This window comes from Myotis brandtii, unplaced genomic scaffold, assembly GCF_000412655.1.
Source record: "Myotis brandtii unplaced genomic scaffold, ASM41265v1 scaffold630, whole genome shotgun sequence".
In the NCBI taxonomy this organism is placed as follows: domain Eukaryota; kingdom Metazoa; phylum Chordata; class Mammalia; order Chiroptera; family Vespertilionidae; genus Myotis; species Myotis brandtii.
Genome location: NW_005370412.1, coordinates 2,151,583 through 2,160,306, shown reverse-complemented (window position 1 = coordinate 2,160,306; position 8,724 = coordinate 2,151,583). Strand labels below are relative to the sequence as shown.

The 8,724-nt window shown below is 46.7% G+C and overlaps 1 protein-coding gene across 3 annotated transcripts in view; it reads left to right on the top strand.

Annotated features, from left to right (window-relative positions):
• The window catches only part of FAM163A (family with sequence similarity 163, member A), a 60,099-nt gene that overhangs the window by 13,551 nt on the left and 37,824 nt on the right, over window positions 1–8,724 (top strand). The gene's annotated exons all lie outside the window — the stretch shown is intronic.

Genomic DNA, 8,724 nt, shown 5'->3' with positions numbered 1-8,724 from the left:
CGCAGGCACCTCTGGGCCCGCCTGGCCACCGGGCTAGGTTTGCTGGAGATTTTCCTGGAGTTGTATAGAATGAGGAGGGAGGCGGTGCATTAGCGTCGCGCCTCCACCTCTCTGCCTGTGCATTCGGGTCCAAAACAGGGTGGAGACACCGGACCCTCGCCTGGGCCACCAGGCAAGTCTTCCGAAGGCCCCAGAGCCGGTGGCCCTCACCCTTATCCCTTGGGGCTGGTGTGGCCTTCTGGGCTCCAGACTCCAACCACAGCGAAGCCACCTCCCTCCCCCTCGCTCAGTGGCCTTGGAGGAGGATTTGGCCCAAGTAGAGAGACCAAGGGGCGAGCAAAAAGTCTTGGGTCAGAAAGAAAGCCTAGTTCTGCTCCTTCATTCTGAGTCTCTGGCCAGGCTGGGGTGAACCAAGTGCGGGGCTCCAGCAGGCTGGCGGCAAGGGTGGCGTCCTGGGTCCCCCACGGCAGCGAAGGAGGCAGCGGGGGAGATCTGCCTTCTCCATCAGCACTCGGGGGCTTCATACACCACCCATGTTTTTCAGCCACACTCGAGCATTCCTTTTCTCTGAGTGGGTTTGTGTGGAGACCTGGGAGTTTGCTCTTCTAGCAACTTTGCGGGGTAGGTATCCAGCCAGGAGCCCTAACCCTAACCCCAGCTCCCACTCATGGCCTGGCTGGAGGACAGGGTTTGGGAGGAGGGGAGCCTCATGGGCTGGGCTAAGGGCTTCTGAAGAGGCAGCAGTGTAACTGTCAGGGGTGGACGGTAGGTATCCAGCCAGGAGCCCTAACCCTAACCCCAGCCCGCACTCATGGCCTGGCTGGAGGACAGGGTTTGGAGGAGGGGAGCCTCATGGGCTGGGCTAGGGGCTTCTGAAGAGGCGGCAGTGTAACTGGCAGGGGTGGACATCTGTGCAGTCTGATCCCAATGCCCTGCCACATCCTCCAGTGTCTGAGCCAGACCCACATTTTATGTCACGTAAGAGGCAAACAGTGATGCAGGGACTTTAGATCCCGTGTGTCCACTCTGCTTCAGAATCGGGGGATTCGGAGACCTCAGGGGAAAGGCAGTTTCCTGTGTGTGCTAGTGCAGTGCTCCTAAGTACATTCAGGTCCTGCCCCTTCCCTTCTAGGGGAAAACAGAGCAAAGAAATGTTCTCTGAAAGCAGTTGTAACTTCTCAGTTCTCTCTCAGGAGGTCTCAGCTCCATGCCCGAGGGGACCTAAACCAGCATATAGAGATAGGGGGTCATGTTGGCACCCAGACAGGAACTAAAATGTGCTCCCCAAGGTTTAGCTGTGGCATTAGCTGAGTCAGTAGCATCGTTTCCCCTCTCACATAAGGGGCATGGCTATAGTTTCTACAGCCTGGGGGTGAAATGAGACAGGACCATGTGGGAATGGGAAAAGCCTCTGAAGTCCTTTGGGGTGGGGGTGAGGGTGGGGTCCCATGTGTACATAGAAACCTTGTTTGGGGCATCACTGGCATTTCTGCCAGAAGTAGAAATCTGCATTTTGTGGCCTCATCGAAAATTGTGCTCGGGAAAGGCTCCGATGCTGATGAGGGCAAATCCCTCATGTTTTGCCCAAGGATCTCTGTTTTGTCTCTAGCTTGCCCGTCTGTAATTGGAAATGAGCTCTGCTCAGTCCAGAGAGTGCCTCTGTCTGAATGCAAACATCATCTGGTAACAGGGAAGCCTGGCACAGAAACAGCCCCCCTACCCTCCAGGCACAGTGAGGGGTTTTAGCGATATCTCCTGCTAACTGTGGAAGGAGGCTGGGTGGGTCAGAGGAGGAGCTGGGAATCCTCCTGGTAGCTATTTAACAAAAGAGCTATTTGGCCCTAGCGGGGCTGTTCCAGGTTCTGTCAGTTGTGAAAAGGGCCCTGAGGTCTAGGATCTGGCCTGATGGAAAGTTGCTGCCATTTGTTAAGTACCTTCTATGTGCCATGCACAAGGCTTTGTGAAATCACTATTATTATCCCCATATTTCATGTGAGGGGACTGAGTTTGGAAGAGGTTAAATAATTTGCTAAGATCTTTAAGCTGGTAAGTGGCAGAGCTGTGCTGGGAATGTGGGTCTCTCTGGTTCCAAAGTCCCTGCTCCTTCCACAGGGCCACTCTCCTCCCACGAAGAACTGACACATATGCGGTAACTGAAAACCCAGAGCCACTGTGAACAAGAGATGTTTGTGACCCCGTTAGTGCTGGCCTGGTAAATGCATGCTCTTCACTCCACGTAGGACTCAGGGATTTAATTAATACACAAAGCTTAATTCTTTACCATGTAAAATGCAAACTACAATGATATACTTACTTACCATTCAGTTAGCAAACTTCATAAAGACTGATAAACTACTGATGAGGTTCTGGTAAAACAGGCACTTTCATATGTTGCTGGTAGGAGAATAAATTGGTACAACTTCTTTGGAAGGCATTTTAGAAGCATCTTTCAAAATTTGAAATGCCCATGCCATTGACACAGTGGTTCCGTTTTTTTAGACATTTATCTTGCTGTTATACTTGCCTATGGGCACAAAGAAACATATGTATATTGTAGCATTGTTTGAGCTGTGAAAGAACAACCTATGTACTCATCACAGGGGGGTAGTTAAATACTTTGTGGTACTTCCAGATAGTCAAATACTGGCCTCTTCATCCATAAAAAAAGAAGTAGGAGAAGCTTACTCTAAAACTGACATGGAACAATTTGCAAGATACTTGGCTAAGTGGAAAACATGCATAGAGTGTTTATAATATGCTACTGTTCATGTTATAAAAGAGGAGGAAGAGGGAGAGTTCCAAGATATTTGCTTGTCAGTGCATAACTATATACACAAAACCTAATATCGGTTGCCTCCAGGGAGAGTGGACCTGTAAACCCTTTGTATCTTTTCAATTTTGAACCATGTGATTGCATTAACTATTTTAAAAATTATTCTCCTTGCTCTGTGTCTGACATTCTTTCAAGCTCTTTTCTAGCTGAATGGTGTGGGACTACACACCCCCCCCCCCCCCGCACACACACACACACACACACACCCTCGGGTTGCTTAAGAGGTTCCCACTGTAATAAAAGCCAACAGGCTGTGAGACCACACAGAGCCCATAGTATCTGGCCATCCAAAATCCCTTTCACTATGCAGGTTGTGCTTGGAAAACTGGAATTGTGTGTGTGTGTGTGTGTGTGTGTGTTTAGACCTCTCTGACCTGGATAGGCAAGATCTTATCCTCCAACTTTGAAAGCAAAATGGAGAAATAGAAACTACCCCTCTTTTTATTGCCCTAATGTTCCCCTATACAGGATGAAGCATCAGCATTCGGATGGCATTAATAAGGGCACGGGAGGAGCACTGTGGTTGGGTATCTGAGGGGCAGAGGGTATGTCACTTTATTTATGATGTTGTATTTGGAGAGGAAGAGAGATCCGCTTGAAAGAAGAGGGTTGGAAATTATTCTGGGACCCAGGGCACTATTGCCCCAGAGGAGGAGGGAAGGTTGTTTGAGTTTCACACTATCAGTCAATGTGTCCCTGGATGCCCCTTTGGGTGCTTTTTATTAGCACAGATGCCCAGCTCAGTTGTGTCCCCTCTCCCCCAAGAATTGCCTTCTTGATCACCCAGGCTTGAGGCCAGCGGATGCACGAAGGGGATGGAGGCAGGTATCAGGCACTGCCTCCACCCCTTCAGGTAGGACAGGCTGTTGAGCAGCAGGAGCAATGGAAGAAAGGCTCGCTTCCAGCCACACCAGACGGGGCTCCCCTGCACTGTTGGGTGGTTAGGCTTCATTTCAGTTAGTCTGCTAAGCACTCTGCCCACACTATGTCATTTAATCTCTTGATCAGGTATGTGTGAGAGCCCAGGCTCATTGCCATCAAGCAAACAACACCTTTCTGCTCCCCCTTCAATGACTTTTCTGTTCTCTGCACACAGGTGCTCACAAACTCAGTTTGGGTATTAACAGCATGTGGCTGAGCATTTCATGCCTCGATAGATGATCTGGAATCTTTGCAGTCTGGATAGGTTTGGACAAGGCACAGTTCAGGGACAAAGCAGTCAGCGTTCTTGGTTTGGATTTCCATCTGTCTTGCTTCTATCTCTGTGTGTGCATTAGGGTTGGGCTGAGTGGGCTGTGTGTGATGTTCCCCAGGGACGGAGGAAGGAGAAGGAGTGATTGCCTCTGCTTTGGTCCAGATGTAGTGCTGAGAAGGGCGGTGAGGATGGGCTTATGAGGCCCTGTGTCTGCACCCAAGGAGGAAGGTGAACGGGGTGGTCTCTGAGCCACAGGTCTGTGCTGGGAGTCCGTTTGGAAAAAAATAGCCTGAGAACTCAGAGCCCTGCTCATTGCAAACCTTTCTCCTCCCACGCAGCTCACAGGCCTGGACTCACCTCTGACTCACATTCCACTTCAGAGAGAAACAGCTTGAATTTTCCCCCAAATAAATTCTGGGGCACACTGGGCAGCTGCTGCTTCTGTGTGCCGCTGCTGCCCGCAGGGGTGAGAGCAAGAAGCTGGAACAGGCTCTCGGCCACGGCTGCCAGAACCTAGCCAGGAGGGTGCCCCAACTATTTTCTTTCAAGTCACCTTATATCGCACACAAAAAAGTGTTGTTTGCATAGCATACTGTAATGGATGATCTGTTTAACCACTTCAATTTAGAAAATACCTATTGTTCAAGGCCCTGGGAAGACAGAAAGATGTGGGTGGCATGGTCCCTGGGCTTGAGTTGCCCACAAGGCAGAGTCGGGAGAGGAGCATTCACATCACCAAGAGGGCCCTGCAGACTAAAGTTCACCCTCAGGGGAGATACAAGCAGTACGCTGTCATGTGCAGAGGAGCTAAAGTGAATCAAAGGCTGGCCCAAGTAACTGGGAGATTATTAAGGTCCTTTTGGAGGAGGTGAGTTTTTAATTGGACCTTGAATGTTAAGTATGATTTTGATAGGCAAGCTCGGTAGAAGTGGCTAAGAAAACAGCTTGGCTAAAGGCATAGGATTATAATAGAATATGGAGTATTTAAAGTAAATCAATATTCGTAATGTCATCATTTACCCAACTTCTGTCATAGACATACTACATAGTATTTTTTTGGTACTCACAGAATGAAACTGTTTATATCCCCATAAAAATAATCAATCACTATGATTTTTTTGGGTGGTAAAATCAACACGGCTTGACCATAGATTAGATATTAAAAGTGAAGGCCACAGGCCCAAGGTCTATAAAGCTATAATAAGTTTATATCAGATTCATTTTGCTTTAAAAATAATGGATGGTGTTTTACAGATGGAAAATCAACATTTTGGGCATCAAACTGCTGTCACCACTAGTTTTTCAGTGAGGAGGCAGCAGGGCCTAGGAAGAGCACTGGGAGGAGGATTCACCTTCCTCCTGACCATTTTATTCATGCTTATTCACTCATTCCGTTATTCCTGCATTCAACAGACATAATCCGTGTGTCTGGGCCAAGTGCTTGGCTGGCTAGGGAGAGGTAAAAGGAAATACCACAGGAGGATCAAGGGAAAGACCTCCAGGAACTCAGGTGGACCTAGGACATATGGCAGGTTCGGTTCTAGACCATTGCAATAAAGTGAATATTGCAATAAAGCAAGTCACAGAAATTTTTTGGTTCCCTAGTGCATATAAAAGTTATGTTTATACTACACTGTAGTCTATTAAATGTGCAATGCCATTATGTCTAAAAAGTTTACATACATTAAGTAAAAAAATGCTTTATTGCTAAAAAATGCTAATCATTATCTGAGCCTTCAGTGAATTGTAATCTTGTTGCTGGTGGAGGGTTTCACACTAGCAGCATCAAAGATCACTGATCACAGATCACCATCACAAGCATAATAATAATGAAAAAGTTTGAAATATTAGGAGAATTGCCAAAATGTGACATAGAGACATGGAGTGAGCAAGTACTGTTGCAAAATTGGTGCCCATAGACTCACTCAACATGGAGCTGTCACAAACCTTCAGTGTGTAAAAAGTGCAGTATCTGTGAAGCCCCATAAAACAAGGTATGCCTGTCCATGGGAGAGATCACAAGAGAAGGTAATAAATGCCTTAGTGAAAATAGGGACAAAGGGCAATGGGGAAATGTATGTTCAATAAATGCTGGTTGCTAAAATAAACAAACAGCATGGTAAACAGTACCAGATACCTCCAAGAGAACAAATCAAAGAGCAAAACATTATTTCTTTGGATTTGGCCAGTGAGTATCAAACACTTGTTCATGTCCTGAACTCCATGGAAACTGTGATGCTCTCCGGATAACACTGTGAAATATTTACATATTAAAATGGCTGAATATATGATAATTTTTAAATCAGAGAGCATCTTATGCTAGATTCTACCACAGACATAGAATAGCAGGCACTAAGTTTGAAGAAAGAGAACTTTATAGAACAAAAACTTTTAATTGAGAATATTCTGTCAGCTCATTTTTCTGTGAATTGAGGAAGGACTGCCAAGATTCTATTTTAGTGCAGGAAACCCTCAGTCCAGCTGGTAGAACCCCAGGGCTCCACAGGAGCACAGTGTTGGCAGTGTGAAGGCTGTTGATGACTTTAGCAAGGGCGACTTCAGAGGAGTAATGAGGCCAGAAGCCAGACAGAGTTAGGTTGAAAAGTGAGGATTGCATTCACAAGATGTCAGCAAATATTTATTGAGTGGCAAATAATATTGAATGTCACAGGGGATACAATGTTTGTGGTTTCATTATGTTTTAATGAGAGACAGTTGAGCACATTTAAATGCCAACAGAAAGGATCCACTTGAATGGAAAAGTGATAGGTTAAGGAAAGATAATTCATAATAAGATTCCTAAGAAGATGTGTGGACAGCATCAGATATGCAGGTGGAGGGACTGGCTTTGAGTAGAGGAGGGACCGTTCTTTGGGCCAAGAAGAGGAGGAGGAGAGGATAAGGGCAGATGTCAGTATATTTGTATGTGGTGGTGGGAAGACGAGGGTGTTGCCATCGAAGGAAGGGTGGATAGCTGGGAGACAGGTTGGAGGAATCAATTTATTTAGTGGAAGTGATGAGGACAGTGAAGAGAAAGGGTGAAGAACCTAAAGAAAGATGCTAATATTGGAGCACTTATTAGCTATGTGACACTGAGCCCGTTCTCTTACCTGTAAGATGGAAGTAGTAATGAGGTTGCCTATTCCAGAGTTGTGCCTAGCCCACAGTAAGTGATCAACAGGTGTGGGCTGCTGTTTTAATTTTCATCCTCACTGTCAGTGCAGTGCCGAACACATAATTGGTTTTGGTATGAAATAGTCATCAATACTCCCAGATTGTTAGTACCTAAGGAGTAGACGGACATTCCTCCATCGACACTTGTCTCACATCCCAATGCTGAAGCACCAATCTCTTTCTTCTCTAAGCACTTGGAAGCTTTTCCACTACTTATGGCTGAGGGATTTGTATGTGGTGTTTAGCCAGGGCAGATTCTATTAAGGAATTTAATCACACAGGCAGGGCACTAGGCCAGGGTGAAGAGAGAAGAGGTTCAATTAATTCAAGAGCCCAATCTCCCCTGACCTCATTCATATAACAGAGGACAAGGCATTTATGGGATTCATTCCTTTATTCCTTTCATAATATCTGTTGAAGCCAACTTTGAGCAAGGCCTGTACCCAGGCTGAGAGGCGGAGATGAATAGGAGTGGTTTCTGCCCTCAGATATCAATCTGATCAGATCTTGTTGTAATGACTGTATCACAGTTTGGGATCATCCTAGATAAGATTTTGGATTAGGCTAGGGATGAGGGCAGGAAGATCAAGTAGTTCACCCTTGCTGGCATCAGTACCCTCCATGATGTAGACAAAGTTGTGTGTGAAGAACGAAGAAGATGGCGTTCCAATGAGGTCACGGGAAGAAGGGTGAAGGTTTGGGACAGTCCCTAAGGGGAATAGAGATATTGTGACTAAAAGTTTCAAGTTTTTAAGCCCAGACAACTGAACAGTGAAGATTGTGTTGATAGAAATGGGAGTTATTTGGGGGAAAACTTGGGAGAATGGGAGGGACATTGTGGAGCATGTTAAATGTGGGGCAGTAACAGGGAGCCAATAAGAACAAGTCCTACAGGTGATGCGACTGTCTCATGGATACATGGCTGTCAAAAGCCAGCATCCTCTCCAGCCTCCAGATTGCATAACAGAGCAGGGGGGAGGAGAAACCCATGAGAGGTTCAGTGCTTGCTGTGGGAGAGTCTCTGAGCGCCGAGTGACATGGGCTAAAAGGTGTTGATACATTACTGGATTCCTGATGCCTCATTAATTGAAAGGTCAAATGTGGAAAAGTAGATTGGGCAAGAACATGCTGATATGACCTGGGCGAGAGTGCTTATTTGGATTTCAGAGCTTTCCTCGATCCAGTTAATCTTCCCAAATGTTTACCCAGGGCAGAAGCATAAAACCTGGGACAGGTACAGGTAAGAGGAGGTTGGCAAAGGCCAGATCATGACAGCAGATGCAACCTTTGGGTCTCAAGGGGCAAGTGACTACGTGGTGGAAACAGGAGCAGATGAGAGGTGTGGGCTCTCCAAGCTCCCAGTCTAGGCTCCTCCAATGCATCCCTCCTCTTGCTACCACAGGGTTCTTTCTAAAGTCTAGAACCTCTTAAGACTGTTCAGTGTTCCCCTCGTGTGCCCCATGAGGTTCTCCACTGTGGCTCTGAGTGTCCTCATCCCATTCCACTCCTGGCGCACCAGCAA